The following is a 24,561-nucleotide window of genomic DNA, read 5'->3' on the forward strand; positions in this document are numbered from 1 at the left end:
GTTGTCTTTGCACCATCATTCTCAGATCTCAGCCTCCCTTCCAGTATTCCCAGTATAAAGATATTTTAAAGTTGGGTTTGTTTTTATTTAATACATTCTAATCAAATAGTAATAGCAGTAAGTAAATATTTGGGAAAACAGGCAGATTTTTTTCCCTAGATCTGGAAAAAAATGAAGTCAAAGTCTTCTACAAGATAGAAGGGTGGGAACTGCCAATGTCGATGGTCAGACAATTCAAGGATGACTTGGAAATTTCTAAAGCCATTCCCAAAGTGGATGGCAACAGGTGAGGACCCAGAGAGTACTTCAAGGGGTAAATGCTTACCTGTCTATGTTAGTTTTTCATTACCAGAGGTTGGCTCGCAACTATAGAGCATTGCCATTCTAGTCTTTAGCCTTGAAAGAGAAAAGAAAGCCTTTTTCATTTGCACTAGTGTGAAAGGATTAAAAAATAAAGCTCCCTTGAAATGTATTCCTACAGTACTTATTCATAGGAAAGAGTTAAGATGTGCAGTAAAAAAGATAAATACAGGATCTCATGGTCATAGTTTTGGTTATTTTGGGTTGATTTGTTTAATTGCATAAAATGAGGGGTACTTTGAAGCACGTTCAACAAAACTCCTAAGTTTATCAAAATGCAAAATACAAAATGTACTAAAACTGTGAGCAACACAAATAAATAATTTTAATAGGTAAATAAGTACTAGTGCACATCCTTCAAGACCTTCAGCTTAGAATCAATGTTTCTTGGGATCTTTTCCTAATCATTGCTGTGGTCCTTTCAGCACCTTCCAGCAGAGGGAGCTCTAAGCATTTCTGTGGTGACTTCAATTACACCCCATCCAGCCAATTCCAAAGATCTGGTAAGCATTGGCTCAATTCTTGTGCCAGTTAATTGCGTGGTTTTGTTTCTCCTTGGGAATATATGAGGAACTGGTTGGCTTTGGACAAATTGCATTCTATTACATTACTCTTTAATTAGGTCATTTAAATATGTAGTATGAACTATAGTGCCCTCTCTTCCCACTTCCATTACCACTCTGTTCCCTTATTTTTGTTCCCAGTGTTCCCTAAGCATGATTTTGCTATGTTTAGTTGGCTATAGATCATGATAACAATACTCCTGTTCCCAGACACATAGTTTATCCAATTCAACTCAAAGAGACATACAAACATGTTTTTAGATACTTTCTTCATTTGGCAATTTAAGTACTTTTAAAAATTATCTATATCTGCAGTGTTGACCTAGACCTCGACAGAGAATCAAACGCTGATGATGGGAAATGGTTGCTTTGTCTATGGTTTTGGTAGTCTGTGCAATGTTTAACCAGTCATAAAAAATACAATGTTCAAACAGTGATAAAGACTACAATGTGGAATGGTTCTAAAAGATGAAGTTAACATGAAAGGACCTGAGCACTGTTCTTGGATACTTTTTGCTCAAGGCTAGAGCTCTACCTCTTGAGCCTCAGCACCACTTCTGGATTTTTTCTATGTATGTGGTACTGAGGAATTGAACCCCGGTCTTCATGCATGCTAAGCAAGCACTGTACCACCAGGCCAAACTCCCAGCTCGAAACAAGTATTTTCTAAGACAGCTATGTAAAATAATATATTTTTAATGCATTAAAAAAAAAAACAAAGTGAAATGCTTGCCTAGTGTAAGACCCAGGATTCTAACTTGGGGGTGTGAGTAGGGGGTCTATCATCCCACCATTCTTCCATGCTTTATTCTAAGGTAGAAGAGTGACACACAGCTTACTGGAGGAAAAAAAATGTAAGAAAGTACCTCCAAGTTACCGACAAGAAGCTGCTGTGGGGAAGGGAAGACATGAGTGAAAAGTTTCCTGTACATCTCTCCTCCCCTGCCTTTGCTCCAGACTGCTCACTCCCATAATCCTAGCTATTCAGGAGGCTGCCATCTAAGGTTTCAGGTCCAAAGCCAGCCCAGGCAGGAAAGTCCATGAAACTCTTATCTGCAGGTAACAATCAAAAAACTAGGCCGGGAGTTTGGCCTAGTGATTAAAAGTGCTTGCCTAGCATGCATGAAGACCCGGGTTCGATTCCTCAGTACCACATATAGAAAAAAGCCAGAAGTGGTGCTGAAGCTCAAGTGGTAGAGCTGTAGCCTTGAGAAAGTCCAAGGACAGTGCTCAGGCCCTGAGCAAAAAAAAAAAAAAACTAGAAATGGGGATACAGTAATAGAGGGGGTAGAGTGCCAGTCTTAGTGGAAAAAGCTAAAGAGCAGTGTTCAGGCCTTGAGTTCAAGCCTCAATCTTGGAGGGAGAAAAAGGGGAAATTGTTATTATTTTCTTTTTCAAGGAATCAGAAGCAAAAGAAAGACTGTTAGTCTATTTTCTCAGAGGGAAAATCTACATGGTTGCTCAGCCTACTTGCAAAGTTTCAGTTGCTGTGTGTGTATGTGCTTGTACATCTGTGTGCATGCAGGTGCACATACTGAAAAAGAAATAAAGTGATAACAATTCCTTTTTTTTCCCTTCAATGTTGGCTTATAAGCTCCCAAAGGGAATCACTTAGATCAGAATGTGAGAATTGTAAGGTGTGTCTGTATGCATCATGCAAGGAATTAGGGTGTATGACTCAGTAGATTGTAGGTTTGCAACCACTCACAAATGTGAAAGGGAAAGAATGATCTCATCTACAATAGGTTGCAACAAGAGAACACTGTCTTGAAGTTTCTGTGCAAAATGACATAAGTCTAATGAAGTAAATTCACCCTCTGGCTGATTGCTCAACCCTAGTCTACATCTCAATCAGTGGTTGATCTCGAGGGCTTGCTCACCTCCTTCGAGCCTCCTGAATGCTATAACTTCTTTCTCCATTGCCCTAGAAAAGAAAAAAAAAGGCAATCCTAAATTTCTAATCAAAGGGAAGAAAGTTTGAAGCTATTTAAAAGTTTGGAAGCACTCATGTAGGTTTTTGCTTTTGTTGTTGTTTCGGCCTGGGTGCTGTCTGAGAGCTCTTTTGCTCAAGGCTAGGGCTCTACCACTTTAGCCATCACTCTGCTTTCGATTTTCTAGTAGTTAATTGAAGGTAAGAGTCTCATGAACTTTCCTTCCCAGGCTGGCTTTGAACCACGATCCTCAGATTTCAGACTTCTGAGAATTACAGGCATGAGCCACCACTGTCTGACCAGCACCTGGCTTGTATTTGTTTTGTTTTGCCAATCCCGGGCTTGGAACTCAAGGCTTCAACATCTCATTTCAGTCACTGCTGGCATTTTACAACTCATGTTTTCAGTTTCAGCTTTTTAGTGGTTAATCGAAGATGAGAGTCTTAAATTTGTCTGCCTGGGCTGACCTTGAACCTCCATCCTTAGATCTCAACTTACTGAGTAGCTAGGATAATAGGCTTAAGCCACTGACACTTGGTTGAAGCAGTCATATTTTATCAGATACAAATGTTATCATTTTGCAAATTGAACTTCTAGTACTCAAGGCCTTTCCTTTTTTTGGTAAGAACTATTAGCCAGGGACAATGCTATAATGCAACTGACACTACCCAAAGTTGATGTAAGTTTACAGGTTAGGTGTTCTCAGACCCTGCTACATGTTCAGAGGATCCCATGGCCCCTCACGATTAATAATTTGTTAGGATAACTTACAAAAGTCAGAAAAAGTACTGTATTTTAAAAATTATATTATAAAGGGACTGGGTGAGGGTAGTTCATGCCTGTAACCCTAGCTACTTGGGAAGCTGAGAGCTGAGGACTGTGGTTGAAAGCCAGCCTGGGCAGGGAAACCCATGAGACGCATCTTCAATTGACCAACAGAAAACCAGAAGTAGAGCTATAGATCAAGCGGTAGAGTACACAAAATCTCAGAAACCGTGCCCAACTTCTGAGTTCAAGCACCAGGACTGGCTCCAAAAGCAACAAAGATACAAGTCATAACCTAGGGCCTGGAGTTTGGCCTAGTGGTTAAAGTGCTTGCCTAGCATGCATGAAGACCCGGGTTCGATTCCACGGTACCACATACATAGAAAAAAAGCCAGAAATGGTGCTGAGGCTCAAGTGGTAGAGCTCTAGCCTTGAGAAAGTCCAAGGACAGTGCTCAGGCTCTGAGCTCAAGCCCAGGACTGGCAAAAAAAAAAAAAAAACAAGTCATAACCTACCGAATAAAAAAAGACACATAGAAAGACTTTTCCAGCAGGGCGTTTGACCTAGTGGTAGAGTGCTTGCCTAGCACGCACAAAGACCCAGGTTCCATTCCTCAGTACCACAGTAAAAAAAAAAAAAAAAGCCAGACTGGTGCTGTGGCTCAAGTGGAAGAGCTCTAGTCTTGAGAAAGCCCAACGACAGTGCTTAGGCCCTTAGTTCAAGCTTCAGGACTGGCAAAAAAAAAAAAAAAAAAAAGAAAGAAAGAAAGAAAAAAGAAAAGAAAGAAAGAGAGAGACCTTCCATTATCTAACCTCACTGCCTAGGGCATGGCATAGCAGAATGTTCAAAACCCAGAAGCACTACTGAACCTAAGTATCCACAGGTCTTATTGGATTTTCATTATGTAAACACGATTAGATCCTTGGTCATGTGATTAAATTTAATATTTAGCATCCTCCATTCCAGGGGTCAGAAATCCAGGCTTATCATCAACTGGCAGATAATTGACTGAACTTCACTCTAAGGGTAGATGCTCTATTACATATATTATAGCTATACCTCTATATGTTGTTAAGGCAGAGGTAGGTCTGACTGCATAAAGCAAACAAAGGAAGTAAAAGGTTCTAAGCACAATGGCGTAAACAAAGTAAGTGTTGGTTTTCATTGTATGGTGATTTAGGGATGAAGGAATGATTCAGTGCTCATCAGGAACTCATTACCCTTATATTACTCTTCCATCATTCTCTATATGACTTTCATCTTCAAATAACTTCAAACACAAACCATCACTTCCAGGAAGAAAAAAGATAAAATAGGTAACCTCTTCCACAAAGTCCTATGCAAAACTTAACTCACAGCTAGAACTTAGGCCAAATGCAAGAGAAGCTGAAAAATAATCTTTTAGCTAGGACAGTCATTTCTACAAAAAATACTGAAGTTCCAAGGCCGGGAGTTTGGCCTAGTGGTAAGAGTGCTTGCCTTGCATGCACAAAGTGCTGGGTCTGTTTCCTTGATACCACATACATAGAAAAAGCCAGAAGTGGTTCTGTGGCTCAAGTGGTAGAGCAATAGGCCTTGAGAAAGCCCAAGGACAGTGCTCAGGCCCTGAGTTCAAGCCCTAGAACTGGCAAAAAAAAAATACTGAAGTTCTTTCACTAATGAAGAGATGCACAGATGCCAGTTAAATAGCAAATAAGCTCTTGCACATTGCATTTTAATTTTTAACAATCTTTTCAGCCAGGTGCCAGTGGTACATGCCTCTAATCCAAGCTAGCTATATAGAATGTTGAGATCTGAAAATTATGGTATAAAGTCAGCTTGGGCAGTAAAGCCTGTGAAACTTTTTTTCTTTTTTTGCCAGCCCTGGGCACTGTCTTTGAGCTTTCTCAAGGCTAACACTCTACCACTTAAGCCACGGCACCACTTCCAGCTTTCTGTGTGTGTGTGTGGTATTGAGGAATCGAACCTAGGGCTTCATGCACGCTAGGCAAGCACTTTAACACCAGGCCACACTCCCAGCCCTGTGAAACTCTTCAATTAATCACCAAAAAAGACAGAATTGCAGCTCAAGTAATAGAGCATAACAACAACAACAAAACTCTCTAGGACAGCACCCAGGCCTAAGTTCAAGCCCCAGGACTGGCACAAACAATACAAAACAAAACCACCAAACTAACAATAAACCTATTTTCAGAAAGAAGTTTCATTATGAGGCTGTGTGTGTTAGTACACACTTGCGATCCCAGCACGAGGGAAACTAACTAGGAGTATCGTGAGTTGGAGGCCAGCCTGCACTATTTAGCGAGCCCTGGTCTAATAAAACAACTACAACAAAAATCCATTATAAAGATGTTTCTGGAAGCTAATGTAATACAGAGCTATAACTTAGTGAAATAAGTACTATGCATGAAGATCTCACATTTTAAATACATATTAGAATTTAAATAGTTATATTTGCTATATACAGTTATGCGCAATACATGTGCACATAATGTGCTTAGAAGTATATTTGGGTTTATTTCAACAATAGTTATTGGAAAAGAAGTCTTTTTCTCTTACTTTTCATTTCCTTTTCTCTTACTTTTCATTTCCCTTCTCAAGATGGAAATCAAAACCATGACCTTGCCAGATGCGGTGGCTCATGCCTGTAATCCTAGATACTTAGGAGGCTGAGATCTGAGGATCCCGGTTCAAAGACAGCCCAGGCACAAAGACTGAAGAGACTCATCTCCAATTAACCTCTAGAATACCAGAAGTGGCGCTGTGACCCAAGGGTAGGGATGTAGTCTTGAGCTGCAGAGCTCAGGGACAACAACCCAGGCCCAGGAGCGGTATAGCCTTGAGCTAAAGAGCTGAAGGACAGCGCCCAGGCCCAGAGTTCAAGCCCCATGACCAACAACAACAACAAAATGACCTTGGATATGCTAAGCTATAACTCTACCAATGCACTGCATCTCTAACCCAAGTCTCAATTCTTTCAAAGTGTGATAGCCATAAAGGCAAATTGCTCCTTTCTTGACACTTCACATATTTTTCTAAAAAGAAATGCAGTTTCCCCTACACTGCTTGAGAATTCAAACACATTTTCCCAGGGTCCTGGGAAATGGAAGTGATTTGGCTTGGGCATGATGGAGTAGCAAAAGTGAATTACTAAAAACAAACAAAAAAAAGAGGGGCCAGGAGTTTGGCTTAGTGGTAGAGTGCTTGCCTAGTGTGCATGAAGACCTAGGTTCAATTCCTTGGTACCACATACATAGAAAAAAGCCACAAGTGGTGCTGAGGCTCAAGTGGTAGCCTGTCCAAGGACAATGCTCAGGCCCTGAGTTTGGTCCCAGGACTGGAAAAAAAAAAGAGCAGATTAATAATAAAGTTTAAAAAGGAATACCTGGCTGGGAGTTTGGCCTAGTGGTTAAAGTGCTTGCCTAGCATACATGAAGACCCGGGTTCAATTCCTCGATACCACATACATAGAAAAAAACTGGAAGTGGTGCTGAGGCTCAAGTGGTAGAGCTCTAGCCTTGAGAAAGTCCAAGGACAGTGCTCAGGCCCTGAGCTCAAGCCCAGGACTGGCAATAAATTAATAAATAAATAAAATAAAAAAATAAATAGGAACACCTTAGCACCTTTCAAGAGCAACTTTTCATGTGTACTTCGAAGAACACACACTAAACTAGCAGTTGCCATGCCAAATATGATCTTCTCTTTCAGCTCCATCTACACACACACACAGATACACATACACACACACTAAACTCAGAATAAATACTCAGAGGAAACCAGAAGCGTGCGTGTGCTATGTAAATATGTTATTTCAAGTAATGTCTGGCAGCTGTCCCCTCATGCCTCTCATACCAATGTTTGAACCCCAAATTTATTATATAGATATTCCAAAGCCACAAGCAAGAACTAGCTATTGTCCTTCAGAGTTTTGCAAAGCAACGATATTGTAAGGCCTAAAACTTGGCAATATTTACCACCCTGTCCTTGACAGAAAGATACATTGAACACTTCATGTACACAATTGATTTGCATTCATTTCTTGCCTGAATATTTACTTAAGAATGTACTCAACATGAAATACTGTGTTCCTATTTTCTATGTACTCAAACTTCCAGACAAATGAAAGATCTAGCTAATAAAAAGACTTGCTGGTGTTACTCTGGGGGAAAAAAATAGACTGTAATATGTGTGGGAGAGGAATTGTAAGAGTCTTTCTGATTAAAACAATGTCTAAATTGATAATGAGTAGTAGATAACAGGTTACTAGAGATGTAGAAATGTCTTTGTCAGATTGCTTGCATACACAATGGATGGAAAGTCTCATATTAACTTATTAAGCTATCATAATAGGATCCAACATCAGAAAAAGTAGCCATGTAGGATATGTTAGAGTCATTGCTAAAACAGTACAGCCTAGCTGTAGAGTTTCATGATAAAACAGGAATCTCTAGGATGAATGAAAGTTTGCAAGATAGTGATTTCAGCTGGGAGGGAGGTGATGGCTTTGTTGATAGGGTTTAGAATTTTGAAGTTCAGTTTCTGAGACAAAAATACTCAATAGCTCTTCTGGGATTCACCCTCTCCCAGCAAGATTTGCTGCTACAGCAAATGAAAATAAATTTGTCCTTTTGATTAATCTTCCTAAATCCATTTGAAGGCAGCATCTAAAATGTTTTTGAGGTTATAAAACCTTTTATTCTGGGATTAGAGAAAAAGGCTTAAAGTGTAAAATGCAAATGTTGATTTGGGGTTTAAACTCAATGTATTATAACTAAAGTACAGTTGACAGTATAGCATCATATCTTCTCCAGTTTTAAATTTGTGAGAATTTGAGGACAAAGGGAGAATCTCCAAAATTGTTTCCTATTTCATTCTGTGTATTCTCCAATGGAACCAGCGAGGGAAGAGTAAAAGCTACAAAGGTAATCTTGGTCAGATTTAGAAAATTTGGTTTTACATTATTTAAAATAATTACATGAAAGCATTGCTATGATGTGAAAGAAGGGCCTCCCCTATTTTATTACAATGGAGTATTATCATTTCCAGATTTTTTTTGGGGGGGGTGGTTAAATGGAGATAAAAGTCTCATGAACTTTTCCAGCCAGGTCTGGCTTTGAGCTGTAATTCTCAGATGCAGCCTTCTGAGTAGCTAAGATTACAGATGTTAGCCACCAACACTCAGTGAATTTTCAGATTTTCTTTAACCTGATTTCCCTATCCCAACAGAAGACTCTATCTTGATTGTTACCAGTACCCTTAGCTTCTCTAGGTACACCTAAATAGCCACTATTTTATAAGTCTATTAACTTCTATAGCTTCCCTATTCATTTTTGGATTTGGTTTTGAGTGCTGGGTACTGATCTTTGATCTAAATTTCTATCAAATAAGGTGTAACTAAACATAGTATAGTATCTGAACAAAAGTTGCTATTCTTGAGTACACGGTTTTTTAAAACTGTTCTTGCACTATTTTCTAAGGGCATTTACATTTGGCTTGCAGGTTTCTAACGTTCTGGAGAATATTTTGGTATATTAAGAATGATTTAGCCAGGCGCTAGCAGCTCCCAGCTACTGAGGAGGCTGAGCCTGAGAGTCATGGTTCAAAGCCAACCGGTGCATAAAAGGTCCATGAAACTCTTATCTCTAACCACCAGATAAACGGAAATGGTGCTGTGGTTCAAGTCGTAGAGCACTAGCCATGAGCTGAAGAGCTCAGGCCCATAGTTCAAGCCCTGCAACTGACCAAAAGAGAAAGAGAGAGAGAGAGAGAGAGAGAGAGAGAGAGAGAGAGAGAGAGAGAGAGAGAGAGAGAGAGAGAGAGAGAGAGAGAAATTATTTATGTTTGACATGGTAGAGTATACCTGTAATCCCAGCACACAGGATGCTGAGGCAGAAGGTTCCAGAATTGGAGGTACCTGCACTATGAAAAGACCACCTCCGGGGCTGGGAGTTTGGCTTAGTGGTGGAGTGCCTGCCTAGCATGCATGAAGATCTGGGTTCGATTCCTCGGTACCGCATACATAGAAAAAATCTGGAAGCGGTGCTATAGCTCAAATGGTAGAACTCTAGCCTTGAGAAAGCCCAAGTGCTCAGGCCCTGAGTTCAAGCTCTAGGATGGGCAAAAAAAAAAAAAAAATGACCAACTCTCAAAAATATTTTTCCTGGGGCCGGGAGTTTGGCCTAGTGGTTGAGTGCTTGCCTAGCATGCACGAAGACCTGGCTTCTATTCCTCGGTACCACATACATAGAAAAAGCCAGAAGTGGTGCTGAGGCTCAAGTGGTAGAGCTGTAGCCTTGAGAGAGTTCAAGGACAGCGCTCAGGCCCTGAGCTCAAGCCCAGGACCCGCAAGAAAAAAAAAATTTAAATTAAATAAATTACTAAAAAAATTTTTCCTATGTAAAAGTGAAAGTTTTTTTCTAGAAATGAGATATAATATGAGCACGTATAAAATAGCTTCTTGTAGATTTAACAAAGATGTAGCAAATATATATATATATGTTTCCTGAAACATTAATACAAATTTATGTTAATATTTATAAATGTTCCAGAATGAACTGTATGGGGTGAGTGTATTGCTGGAGAATGAACTCAGGGCCTCCTGCCTGCTAGGCAAGCCCTCCACCACCAAGCTACATGACTACCCCTTCCCCTTATTTATTTTTTAACTTTGAGGCATTGTTTCCTTAAATTGCTTTTGCCTGTGCCTCAGCCTCCTGAGTAGCTGCAATTGCAGGTGTGCACCATAATATGCACACTAGGATGGACATTCTTATGCAATAGATTTCTAAAGATTGCTTGAAGATGTTGTGGCAAAAACAACAAAAAAAAAACGCTTTTAAGGAGATTCCATTCTAAAACTGCTGTGCTCGGGCACTTTTAAGGGAACAACTGTCTAAAACACTGTGTGCGTGAGTGTGTTAGTGTCTCGTGGTTCTCCCCACGCCGTTCAATTGTGACTCTTCTGGAAACGCGGTTTATTTCAACGTAGGTTTTTCTCCTAGTGAGTTTTAGCAGCGTGAACTGAGTTCAAGCAAATGCTTCCGTTGTTTCTACACAGTGGACACGTATTTACAAACACAAGCTCCTCGGTATATCCCCTGCGTGTGGTGAAAGTGGGCAAGGAGTAGACACAGTGGTTTCCGGCATCCCCCACCCGCTTTCCGTCTTCAGGAAACCCCTAAGGACACAGACAACACGCACGCGAGTGGATGGGACGGCCGGAAGAATGAATTTCCTTACGCCACAGAAGAGAAGCGTTGGATGCCTACCCTGGTGACTTACGCAGTGTCCCCGCTAAAACATCTGGGGACGTCGGCTTGACGCGGGTGGGCCTGAGTCGCCGTGCCCCCCGAAGACTGCGGCCACCCACGCGCGACCAGCCCTGTTGGGGGCGGACTCCGGGAGGGAGCCGAGAAAACTACACTTCCCAGAGTGCAGTGCGCAGTCCCCCACTCCCCCCCCCCCGCGCGCTCCTCGTCCGCCCCGCCCCCGAGACTGGAGCTCTGAGAGGCGGGCGAGAGAGGACGCCACACGCCTGCGGCGCTCGACGGAGACTTGCGGGAGCGCGCGGGAGCGCGCCCGCTGGGTGTCAGCGAGCTTCGCGCGGCGCCGCTGGGGGCGGCGGGGAGGCGCCGACGCTCCAGAGCCTTAGTGACACCGAGGAAAAGCCGGTGGAGGAACGGCGAGCGGCCGAGGTAACCAACGCGCCGGCCTCACGCCCCTCTTTGTGCGGTGCAGTTGGCTGGCGCCGACCCGCCCTCTGCCCCGCAGGTCGTGCGGCCCCCGGACTCCCCAGCTGAGAGGACTCGGGGCCGGGGTCGCCCCGCGGGCCTCCCCCTGCCCCCCCCAGCGGTTCCTGTCGGCCCGGCCGGCCCGAGGAACGGGATCGGTTCCTCGAGAGGAACGCCTCGCGGGCGGCGCCGGTGCTCACCCCGTCCTGTGTGCGGGACAAGAGCGGGGCCAGCAGGTGCTTGGTGGGGTCCGAGCGGAGCCGGCGCGCCACGGTTGACGCGGGTTCGAGGCCCGTCGCTCCGGGGGGCTCAGCGGCCTGCGGGGCTTGGGGTCAACCGCCCTTCCTCCCCCGTGAGCCCCCCGCCCCGGGGCTCGCTTTGTGCGTGCGTGAGGGCCTGGGCGGGGACGCCCTGCGGGCGAGCGGGGGTCTGGCTGGGTGCTCCGGGGCCGGAGGCAGCCGCCCGCCCCGGCACGGAGCCATGCCTCCGGCTGAGGCCCCGGGACTGCAGCCTCTTCTCCCCTTCCCGAGCACGCCGCCGCTCGGCTCGTGGAGTTGTCTCACCGATGTGCATGACAGCTCGTTTCTCTTCCCCCGCCCTCGGGCTGAGGGCTTGGCGGGGCGGCTTCCTCGGGACGGTCCCCGAGTTGTCAGCACCTTGGGTCTTTTAGCCGGTGCCCGGTCCGTCAGTGGTGTGCAAGACATCGGGGCGCACAGTTCTCGTGATGTAGAAAAAAAACGAAAAACCAACGTTTCATCAGTAATCTTTTTAGTCTGCTTAATTACATACGTCGTGTACGCATACCTTAAGCTAATTACCGACTTGGGAAGATGGATTCTTTGGGAAAGGGTCTTAGAACCTGGGTCGGCACACGTATTTTATCTGCCTGGTGCCTCCCTCCTCCCTCTCCCCCCCCCCCCCCCCCCCCCCCCCCGCCATCCCGCCCCTGTTTGCATTGTTTTTCTCTTATATAACTTGACAATTGGCTGACCCTTGGGGCTCCTGATCTTTCTACCAGGAAATCCTTTTCCTCCCTTGCCTTCTTGGCCTTTCTAGAGGATGGGTACTTAAAGCAAAGTACCGCTGTTAAAATACTGCTGGCACCTGGAAAGCTACTTAGATGTGACTTTAACATTGGCCGTTCCTCCTATTTCCTACTGGCACCTTTGTTCATTTGTCTGTCAAAATGACTGACCCACTTAAAACTTGGAGTCACTTTATACATTGCCTTTTGGATACCAAATAGTGTAAACCTAAAATGCCTAGAGATGCTCTTAATGTGTTCTTTGCTTCATCTTTTTTTCTCGGTGCATGCCAGAAGTTTTGGGGATCGAAACCAAGGTTTCCTACATGGTAGGTAAGTGCTCTACCACTGAGCCATATCCCCAACCTTCCTTTTTTATATTTAAAGCCATTAATTCAAGTTGAAGACCCTGAGTTCAAACCCTGGTTCCACAAAGTCAATTTACTATTTCTTTTAGCATTTGATAAGACTACTGATTTTAAGATGATATATTTTCAAATTCTCTATCTTAACAGGAAACTCAGTTCACAGAGTAATTTTACTTCCTGCTTCATTAGAGTACAATAATTGTACAAAGGGTTTCATTATGATATTCCCAAAGATGCATATGTAATGTATTTTGATTAAATTCACTCTGTAGTGAAGAGTAATGTTTTTTTTCTTGTGCGAGTCCTGGGGCTTGAACTCGGGGTCTGAGGTTTTTTGCTCAAGGCTAGAGCTTTACCACTTGAGCCATGGCTCCATTTCTGGCTTTTTGGTAGTTAATTAGAGAGATGAGTCTCACAGGTACTGAGAAGGTGGCTTAGTGGTAGAATGTTTGCCTAGCATAGCATGAATGAAGCCCTGGTTTGATTCCTCTCAGTACCACATAAACAGAAAAAGCCAGAAGTGATGTTGTGACTCAAGTGGTAGAATGCTAGCTTTAAGCAAAAGAAGCTAAAGGACAGCACCTAGGCCTTGAGTTCAAACCCCAGGACTGAGGTTGGAGAGCAGGCAAGAGTCTCACAGACTTTCCTGGCCAGGATAGCCTTGAACCTCACTTCTCAGATCTCGGCCTCCTGAGTAGCTGGGATTACAGTTGAGCCACACCACCTGATGTGAAGAGTACTTAAAGAAAAAGTTTGAAAAGTTTGCTGTAAGTTTACAGCAAAAATGATCAGAGGGCTGGAGTTTGGCCTAGTGGTAAGTGCTTGCCTAGCATGCATGTAGACCAGGGTTTGATTCCTCAGCACTATATAACATAGAAAAAAAGCTGGAAGTGGTGCTGTGGCTCAAGGGTAGAGCTCTAGCCTTGAGAAAAAGTCCAAGGACAGTGCTCAGGCCCTGAGTTCAAGCTTCACAACTGGCAAAAAAATCAGGAACTACAGTAACTTGTGTATATCTGGGTCTCCACAGAAGCATAGCCACCCTCACTGTCAAAATTTCTCACCAAGGAAGTCTGTTAACAGTTGACACCTATGATAACATTTCAACATTTCATTATTACCCCAAAGCTATAGTTTGCCTTAGCTTTACTTTAGGTATTGTACATTTTGTGGATTTTAACAAATGACTCTCATATTAGGAGCTTTTGAGAGTTGTGCAAAACGAAATGGATTATTGTCACTAAAAAAAAAAAAAAGCCAGCACCAGTGGCTCATGCCTGTAATCCTAGCTACTCAGGAGGCTGAGTCTTAATCTCGGACATTAAAAAAGAGAGATGAGTGAAAAGTGTTTCCTAGAATAACAAAATGACATTTTCCAGTAGTAAATTCATTAGCTTAGCAGTACTCTTGAGGAAAACATTGTTATCTAATGAAGCTAGAAGAAATTGAGTTGTTTAAGCAAGTTAATTTTTGTTCACTGATATCAAGTTGTACACTTAAGGTTATCCTTGGTTTTTTATTTCTCTCTATTCTGATGTGTTTTTGTGAAAGTGTCAGGGGTACTGATTATGTGCACAGTTTGATTCTGGAATTACACAGTTCTAGGTTAGAATCCCAGGTCTCTGCTCACGCTGGGTGACCATGACAAGTTGTTAGCAGAACCTCTTGTTTCCCTAGCTGTGGAAGAGGGCTAACAATAATTTACTTCAGTCTTCCAAATTGTGTGTTAATCACCATTATATATGGAAACATTCTATGCACCATAATCTGATCTACCATAATATTCATTGCTAGCACTAGTCACATGCTGTATTTTAAAATGCCAACTACATGACTTGTTATTTGGTGAATACTCCTTGTTGTAAACACTATTTCCTTTTATTTTTTTCAAGCATTTTTTTTTACCAAAAAAAGCACATAATTTAATCAGTTCTTGGCCTTTGGTTGATTATGACTTAGCTATAAATCAGAGGAAGAATTATGAAAGAGGATTGGAAAGTTTTTACTGCCTCCCTGGTTCTTAACTTGCAACTGTGGATAGAACTGCAGTCCTCTCCTCACAAAGTTAGTCTCCTTCTTTTCTCCCCTTCTCCCAGTCTGAAATTCTATTTAGGTTTTCCAGTAGTTAGAAAATTATAGGTGTGTACCACCATACCTAGCAGGTTTTATTTTTTTTGGGGGGGTGGGGTCAAGATTTGAACCTGAGCTTTTAACCTAGGATTCTGCATATGTTATTCAAGTGCTGTACCATTGAGTTGTAACCCAGTCCCCCACTCCCAAGGGTGCTGAGAGCCACTAGTTTCAATTACATAGACAGATTTTTGTTGTTGTTGTTGTTGTTGTTGTTGTGAGGCTTAAACTCTGGGCCTGGGTTCTGTCCATATTCTCTTTAGCTCAAGGCTAGTGCTATACCACTTTGAGCCAGAGTGCCACTTCTGGTTTTTTGATGGTTTATTGGAGATAAAACGTCCCAGGGACTTTTGTGCTGGCTGGCTTTGAACCGTGATCCTCAGATCTCAGCCTCCTAAGTAGCTAGGATTACAGCCACTAGTGCCTGGCCTAGGCAGGTTTCTTTTCTCCCCCTGCCCCTTTTTGCCAGTCTTGGGCCTTGAACCCAGGATCTGGGCACTGTCCCTGAACTTCTTTTGCTCTATCACTTGAGCCACAGAGCCACTTCCAGCTTTTTCTATGTACATGGTATTGATGAATCAAACCCAAGGCTTCATGAATGCTAGGCAAGCACTAAGCCACAGTCTCAGCCCCTAGGCAGGTTTCTTTATTAGAAAATTTGCGGATTATTTTTAAAATTAGGATTTTGGAGGATAGTAAGGAGAATGGCTAATTTTTGAAGCACCATGTGCCCGATTTTCTTCCAGAAGTACAATTTGATATTATTTATAAGGTACAGTACCTTGCTCTTTCACTCATCATTCGATTGATTATTAATTGAGCAGAGATTACCCTTTCTTTTCCTGCCATCTTCAAAGGATAATGGAGTAGAGAACTCTTTTACAATTCACCATGTTTGAATATAATTTAAAATGATAATCATAATTTGCTTTATTCTAAAATTTGGACATTGTATTCTCACCAAAGCAAAAGCTCTATCGTTTGGCCTAATGGTAGAGTGCTTGCGTAGCATGATGAAAACCCAGTTTTGATTCCCCTATACCACATATATATAGATAGAAAAGACAGAATTGGTGCTGTGGCTCAAGTGGCAGAACACTAACCTTGAGGAAAGCCCAAGGACAGCCTCAGGCTCTGAGTTCAGTCCCCAGGACTGGCAAAAGAAAAAAAAAAGCTCCAGGTGCTAAAGAAAATTAAGTATTCTATTTCCAAAGTAGGTGATATTTATGTAATATGTCTGTTGTATAATATTTCTTGTATGTCAGAATTTAAAGTTATATAAGTCTTAATTAACTTTTAGCATTGCTGATATGGAAAGAATATGAATATATTCTTGAAATTTGTAATTTGCTTATATATTACTACCTTATAATTTGTGATTTAATTTTTTAAATTATTAAGTAGTTGTACAAAAAGGTTACAGTTCTCTGCCAGGTTATGAGTATAATGCTTCTTGATCAATGTCATCAATTTATAGCAGTTAAAATTAATTTTATTTGCATTTTCAGAATTCAGAGTAAGGCTATAGGTCTGTTTGAATTCATTCTTACAACAGAGTTGGGAAGTAAGCTGTGTCCAATCACACTGGTTTCTTTGTGTAGGGGGTAGTAGTGATAGATTGCTGGGCTATAAGACTTCACAATTACTATGCAAAATTGATTACTATTTTTAGATCAGCTACTAATAGCATTTTCAAAGCTTGGGGAAAAGTATTAGATGGATCAAATAATACTATACAAACTTATGAGTGAATTGCATAGTTAGGGTAATATTTCTTTTGAGGTCTTTTTTTTATCTCTTTTGATATTAGTCATCAATATTTTCTTTTGAAATCTGAAAGCTTTTCAAAGTTTAAGTTTTAAATCAGTACTTGGGAATTTTAGATTAATTTAAAGCGGTATTTTTCTAGATTGACATATTTTAAAAAGCATTATAAATATAATCCAAGTTTCATATGCACATAGCCATCAGAAAGGAAGACCCAAAGATCCAGGGAAAACTATTTTAATGTTCAGGTTCAATGAAAAGTGGACATTCATAGAAATGTGATTAGACACAGTAGATTTACTTTTTGAAAAAGTAGTGAGAGGCTTCCATAGACCTTAAAGATCAATCAGAGGAGAATGGCAGTATTTGCAGTATACGTCATAGATTTGCCATAGCACTTCATCATTTAAGAATTTGTGTGTATGTGAGTGTGTGTGAGTGAGAAACAGAATGTGTGAGTGTGTGTAAAAGAATAAGAGAGACAGAGAGGCAGAGAAATCTGGGGCTTGAATTCAGGGCCTGGGCTGGCTTCAAACAGATCTTTAGATCTCAGCCTCCTAGGTAGCTACTATTACAGGTATGAGCCATTAATGCCTCCTTTTTCTTCGTCTTGTCTTCCTGTTTTCTATTAAGGATTGAATTCAGGGCCTTGCCTGCTAAGCAAGTGCTGTACCACATGTACAATATCCCTACTCTGATACTGCAATTTTTAAACAGATCGTTTTTGTTTTTTTTTTCTTCCAGTCCTAAGCTTGAACTCAGAACTCAAGGTGTTGTTCCTGAGCTTTCTCAAGGCTAGTGCTCTACCACTTCTGGCTTTTTCTGAGTGGTTTATTGGAGATAAGAGTCTCACAGACTTTCTTGTCTGGGCTGACTTGGAACTGTGATCCTCAGATCTTGCCCTCCTGAGTAGCTAGGATTACAAGTGTGAGCCACCAGAACCTGTTTTGAGATAGTGATTCTTGATATCATAATTAAAAAAAATACTTGGTTATAGTATGACAAAAGCACTAAGTGAAAGAAGACTCACCTGTCTAACCAACAATGGAGAGCTGACCAGGTTTGTATAAATCAGGAAACAACAAATAATTGTGTTTATCTGCCTGATGAACTCAACCTTGGTAATCAAGGTGCCTGAGATCTGAGGATCATAGTTCAAAGCCAGCCTAGGCAAGAAAGCCAATGATATTCCTATCTCCAGTTAACTACCAAAAGATCCTAAAGTGCAGCTGCTGTTCAAGTAGTATAGTGTTAGCTTTAAACAAACAATAACAACAAAAAAAAGGTAAGGAATAGGGATCCCGAGCATGGCCTAGTGGTAGAGTGCTTGTCTAGCATGCATGAAGCCCTGGGTTCTATTCCTAGGTACCACATACACACAAAAAGCAGGAAGTGGTGCTGTGGCTTAAGTTGTAGAGTGCTAGCCTTGAAAAAGCCCAAGGACAGTGGCCGGGCACCAAGTTCAAGCCCCAGGACCAGCAAAAAAAAAAAAAAAAAAAAGGAATAGTGCCTAGGCTTTGAGTCACAGTAATTATAGGCAAATACGTAGAAATTATTAAAGTATAGTCTTAGCTGGGTATGTATCTTAGTACATATCTTAGTATCTTAGAGTGCATGTTTAGTTCATTCTTGAGCACTCTCCCTCCCTTGCTTCTGCAAAAAATAAAAATAAAATAAAAGCCCACTCCCTTAGCCTTCTGAAAGAGTTTACAATGTATTAATCAGTTAAGTCTAAAACATAAAAGAATCAGATGTATAGAGGTTCACAAGTGAAAGACCATATGTCACTGAAAGAATAGAGAAAGCTTCATGAAAGAAGTATTATTTAAGCTGAGTCTTGACATTATTCACTCACAAAAAGTGCACATTTATTTGATAAAACTGCATAATGAAGTCTGCTACAGTAGGAAAAGAATGGGCTTATTCAACTGGATTGAAACTCTAGCTCCTACCCTTTCTTACTGTATGACCTTGGACAAGTCAAGGATGTTCAGGCCATCTGTAATGCTCTGCCTAAATGGAAGAACATACATAGATTTCTGGCAAAGTACATGGTACATAGCAGTTTAGTAAGTAGTCTTTCCATCTCCTTTTCCCTTTCTCCTACTTTGTGTTACAGATCAACAGAGGCTGGGGCACTAGTATAATTCTGGTTATTCAGGAGACTGAAATCTGAGAATTGAAGTTCAAAGCCAGCTTGGGAAGACAGACTCATGAAACTTTATTTTTAGTTGACCAGCAAAAATCTACAAGTAGAGGTGTGCACAAGTGGTAGAGTGCTAATTGTGAGTGAAAATGCTTAGTGAGAGTTAAAGGCCTTAATCCAAACCCCAGTACTAGCATAGAAAACAAAACGATTAAAAAACCCAACTTTGGGGCCGGGAGTTGGCCTAGCATGCACGAAGACCCGGGTTCGATTCCTCGGTATCACATACATAGAAAAAAAGCCAGAAATGGTGCTGAGGCTCAAGTGGTAGAGTTCTAGCCTTGAGAAAGTCCAAGGACAGTGGTCAGGCCCTGAGATCAAGCCCACGACTGGCAAAACAAAAACAAAAACAAAAAACAACAACAACTTTGCTCTGGCTATGGTGTAACTTTTCCTCTGTGGATTTGGTTCTGTAACTAGAGTTATGTCCTTTTGGAGGCAACATACTCTCATGATCATTCCTTATTTTGTGCTGAGATTTTTTAATTTGGTAGATCAGGTAAGTATTCATACTACTTTTATTGTGTTTTTAGTAAGTAGCTTTCTCCTAGTGATGTGTCTTGGGGTGTTAGTGTCTTTTGTAGTGTTCGCTTTATTTATTCCCCAGACATTGTAATATAGTCTCCCTATAACTTGTTTGGCTGTGGTGAATGACATAATCAGTGTGTATCATAGTGGAATCGGAGAGACCTGTTGTACCTGCTATGCAACAGTAGAAACAACCAGTAGTTCAAGCCATTTTGAAGCAGGCAGGACTGAGTTTGAGTATTGAGAAGGAAAGACTCAATAGTTAATTTAAAGCAACAGTGTTGAGGCTGGTGATATTAGCTCACAGCTCTAGTGCTACCCAGAAGGCTAAGATCTGAAGATTGCAATTCAAAGCTAGGCTGGGCAGGGAAGTCCATGAGATTCTTACTTTTACCAAAAAGCTAGAAGTGGGTGTGGCTCACATGGAAGAGAGCTAACCTTGTACAAAAAAAGATCAAGCACAGTGCCTAGGCCCTGAGTCCAAGTATACACACACACACACACACACACACACACACACACACACACGGGGTTGGTGGGAATTTGGCTTAGTGGTAGAGTGCTTGCCTAGCATGCATGAAGACCTGAGTTCGATTCCTCAGTACTACGTACATAGAAAAAAGGCGGAAGTGGTGCTGAGGCTCAAGTTGTAAAGCTCTAGCCTTGAGCAAGTTCAAGGATAGTGCTCAGGCCCTGAGTTCAAGCCCAGGACTGGCCAGAAAAAAAAACAAGACACTCCACCAACTCTGTTGTACACCAACTTTGTGATAGGTGGTAACAGGGTGAGTAATGATTCCAAGTCAGAGTAAATCTAAGCAGGATATATTGGTGGCTCAGATCTGAGGATTGAGGCCCCAGGGCCGTAGCCTTGAGCTGAAGAGTCCATTCTAATTGGGGTAAGGTGGTATCTTAGGGTTGTTTTTATTTGCATTTCCTCTATGGCCATGGATGATGAACATTTTCTCATGTTTCTTTATCATTTTTACCTCTTCCTCTGATAAGTCTCTCTTTAGTTCCCTTGCCCATTTAGGGATTGGTTTGTTGGGTTTGGGGGGATTCATTCATTTATTTATTTATTTATTTATTTATTTATTTATTTATTTATTTATTTTTGGCTAGCCCTGGGCCTTGAACTCAGGGCCTGAGCACTGTCCTTGGGTTTTCTCAAGGCTAGAGCTCTACCTCTTGAGTCACAGCACTACTTCTGCTCTTTTGCATTCTAGGCAAGCACTCTACCACTAGGCCAGACTTCCAGCCCCGGGGATTCATTTAAGTTTCCTGTAGATACTAGATATTAAGCCTTTAAATGTCTGATGTATTGTTGGTAAATATCTTTTCCCATTTGGTTGGCTTTCTTTTTGTTTTAGTAGCTCTATGTCTTTAGCTCTGCAGAAAGTTTTTGTTTTTAGGTATTTCTATTTGTCAAATCTCTCTCCAATCTGTTGTGACCCTAGGACTCTGTTTCAGGAAGTTTCTGCCCGTGCCTATGAGTTCTAATGTCTCTCCTACTCTGTTATATATTAGTTTCAGGTCTGATATTGAGGTCTTTGATCCATTTGAGTTAATATTTGTGCATGGTGACAAGCTGGGATCAACTTTTAGTTTTCTGTATGTGGCTGCCCAGTTTTCCCAGCACCAATAATTGAAGAGGCTTTGTTTATTACACTGTATATGTCTACCTCCTTTGTCCAAACTGACTGTAATTTCTGGATCTTCTATTGTATTCCATTGACCTTCTGGTCTGTTTTTTGAGCCAATACCCTACTGTTTTTGTTATTATGGCTCTGTACTAGAGTTTGATGTCTGGTATTGTAATACCACCTGCATTGCTTTTTTTGTTTCTTGATAATTTTGATTTATCTGTCTAGGAATGAAGGAGAAAGAAGGATCCTACTTTGACAAAGACCCAGAGTCTGTCTTACTGTTCTAATACTGAATAGGATATTCTTCAGGTGATTCTGAGTGAAAACAGTCCAGGACAACTCAATGTCATTTAGACAACAATTTTGTACATAATTATAGGACACAAAGACACTAGTTTACTTTCAATCAACATTCAAAGACCTCTTTCCTAAGATAAAATTATTTCTAGACACACCTCCAGTCCTGAGTTCTAGAAATCACTTATATATTTGAATATTGACTCATCACACATGATTTATTTTTTCACATCCTTTCATCTGCCTTTTTTTTTTAGCCATTCCTGGGACCTGAACGCAGGGCCTTGGCACTGTCCTTGAACTTTTTCAAAGCTAGTACTCTACCACTTGAGCCAAAGCACTACTTCTGTCTTTTTCTGTGTGGTACCCAGGAATCGAACCCTGCTCTTTGTGCATGCTAGGCAAGCATTCTACCACTAGGCCAAACTCCTGGCCCCTTCTGCCTTTTTTGGGGGGTGGGGGGGTAGGAATCAGTGGTAGAGCTTGAATTCAGGGCCTAGGTACTGTCCATGAGCTCTTTTTGAGCTCAAGCCTAGCATGCTCTATCACTGTAAGCCATCACCAGGTCTGTTTACTGGTGGTTAATTGGAGTAAAGTCTCATGGACTTACCTGCCTAGGCTGACTTTGAACTGTGATCCTTAGATCTCAGCATCCTGAATAGATAGGATTATAGGAATGAGCCACCGAGTCCCAGTCCATCTGCCTTTTTACTTTGTTGTTTCTTTTGCTGTATTGAAGTTTGAAAGTTTGATGTCCCAGTGTTTGTTTTTGCTTGACATTTTGATGTCATAAGAAACCATTGCCAAATTCAGTTTTTTTCATATGTTTTCCTCTTAGTAATGTTTCTGCTTTTTTTTTTTTTTTTTGGCTTTGTAAAGCAGCATCTCATTATGAAGAGCAAGTAGTCTTGAACTTCTGAACTTACTGTCTCCACCACTTGGGTGCTGGGATTACAGGTATGTACCACCATGCCCAGCCAAATCCAGATTTACTTAGTATCTTCACCACTTTCTTTACTTTGAAGTTATGTTGTTTGATAATCATTTAAAAACTACTGTTAACATTATTTTGTCTCTTCTGTTTAACCTTTCTTTACTTTTTTGCTATTAAACAATTTAAATAATTTTTCGTTGTTGTTTGTGTGGCTTGAACTCGGGGCCTGAGTGCTGTCCCTGAGCTCTTTTGCTCAAGGCTAGCATTCTACCACTTGGAGCCACAATGCAATTCCAGTTTTTGAGTGGCTAATTTTGAGTGATAGAGTCTTATGAGGACATTTCTGCCTGGGCTGGCTTTGAATGGTGATCCTCAGATCTCAGGTTCCTGAGTAGCTAGGATTATAGGTGTGAGCCACCAACACCCAGTGTAAGAAGTGCAGAGATGTTATAATTCTGTGTCAGGTTATGAGGACTACAGTGCCTCTTGGCCAGCCCTCCTTCATTCTTCCTCGTTTCCCCCCTCCCATCTCCACCGTCAAGTTACATATTTCATTTTTCATATAATATTCATTGAATGTGACATTTGTTTACCCTTACTTCCTCCGTTCTTGTGTCTCCCCTTTATCCTCCCCACTAACATGTTTCCATTTTCTGGTACTCATTTTTTTTCCAGTCCTGGGGACTGAATTCAGGACCTGAGCATTGTCCTTTCCTCAAGCGTAGTGCTCTACCACCCGAGCCTCAGCACCACTGGCTTTTCCACATATGTGGTACTAAGGAATCAAACCCAGGTCTTTGTGTGTGCTAAACAAGCATTCTACCACTAGGCCAAACTCTCAGCCTATCTGATATTCATTTTGATAAACAGTATACTAGTTGTTCAGGGGAGTTACACTAAGGATTTGTCTCTTCTCCTTTAGTCTGTTTGCATATAAATGCATTAAGCCCTGTATATGTTATCATTCCTAGTTGTATTTTAGACCAAGTTTCCACATATAAGAGAACATATGTGATATTTGAGTCAGGCTTACTTAGCATGATTTGTTCTAGGTCCATTCGTTTCCCTGAAAATGACATAATAATCATTGTAATAAATAAGTAAAACTCCATGTGTATTTATACCACTTTTTGTTGATCACTCATCCATTACCTTTTCTTCACTCTTAATTTTTTTTTCTTTCCAGATACAGTGGCTCACACCTGTAAATCTAGCTTCTTGGGAGGTTCATATTGGGAAGACTGTAGTATAAGGCCAACCTGGACAAGATGTTTATGGGACCCTGTCTCAGTAGAAAAAACGGATGTGTTGGTATGTCTGACATCCTAGCTATGGCAAGAAGTGTAACAAAGAGTGGTACATTCTGGCCTCAGCAGAGAGTGAAACAAAACAAAAACCCTGAAAGCAAAAAGAAAAAGAGAGAGAAAAAAAAAGAAAAAAGGAATGTGGCTTAAGTGGTAGAGCACTTGTCTTGCCCAGGAAAAGTGGTGGTAGGAATGTATTCTTGTATGCAACTTGGAGCTAAGATTTTTTTTTCTTCTGTTTTTATTTTAAAAATATTTATTTAATGTAATTGTAGTTGCAGTAGTAAATAATCAGTTCCCCACTGTGATAATATGATAATAGAAATTTAGGCAAACACTAGGCACACTATTATACTGATAATTATGTCTAATTCATATTTCAGTGGGTTTTTTTTGTCCTAGTCCTGTGGCTTGCACTCAGGGCCCGTGTGCTATCCCTGAGTTCTTTTGCCCAGAGTTAATGCTCTCTTACTTGAGCACAGCTTTGCTTCTACCTTTTTGGTAGTTTATTGGAAGTAAGTCTCAAAGACTTTGCTGCTTGTGTTAGCTTCAAACAATCCTCAGATCTCAGTTTCCTGAATAGCTAGAATTTACAGGCATGAGTCAATGGCACCTAGCCCATTTCACCTATTTTTTGTTCATTTATTTTTGTCCTTATGTATGTTATCTGTTGATATATGTGACTACTACAGTGATAGTACAGTAGCATTCTATCATAAATAATCTCTTGTGCTGCCCATTCATGGCCACAACCACTCTTCTCTCTCTGTCCTTTCCTAACCTTCAAAAACTAGTAACCTGTTCTCCATCTCTATAGTTTTTTTAATCTATTGGAGATATATTTCAATATGCTAGTGAATACCTGAAATTAGATTACACCAAATTCTGTATATAGTTTTTCATATATATGTATATATTGTGTTTTTCATATATATATTTATGATGGAATTAATTTAAAAAATTAGACACAGTAAGAAAATAACAATCATAAAATAGAATAATTATACTGTAATA

At 41.2% G+C, this 24,561-nt stretch overlaps 1 protein-coding gene and 1 long non-coding RNA gene across 18 annotated transcripts in view; one reads left to right on the top strand and one right to left on the bottom strand.

Moving 5' to 3' along the window:
- Positions 1-325: 325 nt before the first annotated feature.
- LOC150055478 (uncharacterized) lies at positions 326-11,034 on the bottom strand. Its single transcript, XR_016537431.1, has 3 exons — positions 10,901-11,034; positions 2,804-2,847; positions 326-396 (listed from the first exon to the last, which is right to left on the bottom strand). It is a non-coding gene; the product is annotated as an uncharacterized LOC150055478 (long non-coding RNA).
- A 108-nt stretch (positions 11,035-11,142) lies between these two features.
- Klhl8 (kelch like family member 8) overlaps positions 11,143-24,561 on the top strand; it is a 48,996-nt gene continuing 35,577 nt past the window's right edge. Inside the window, exons 1-4 of one of the 17 annotated variants that reach the window (XM_090343234.1) lie at positions 11,143-11,313; positions 12,668-12,706; positions 22,189-22,266; positions 23,430-23,554. The gene's annotated coding sequence lies outside the window, so the exon portion shown is untranslated. Of the gene's footprint in view, positions 11,314-11,422; positions 11,586-12,667; positions 12,707-22,188; positions 22,267-23,429; positions 23,555-24,561 lie in introns of those variants that run through there. The other 16 variants (XM_090343233.1, XM_090343236.1, XM_090343237.1 and 13 more) reach the window with 16 other exon arrangements.

This window comes from Megascapheus bottae, chromosome 13 (assembly GCF_031878675.1).
Source record: "Megascapheus bottae isolate mThoBot1 chromosome 13, mThoBot2.hap1, whole genome shotgun sequence".
NCBI lineage: Eukaryota > Metazoa > Chordata > Mammalia > Rodentia > Geomyidae > Megascapheus > Megascapheus bottae.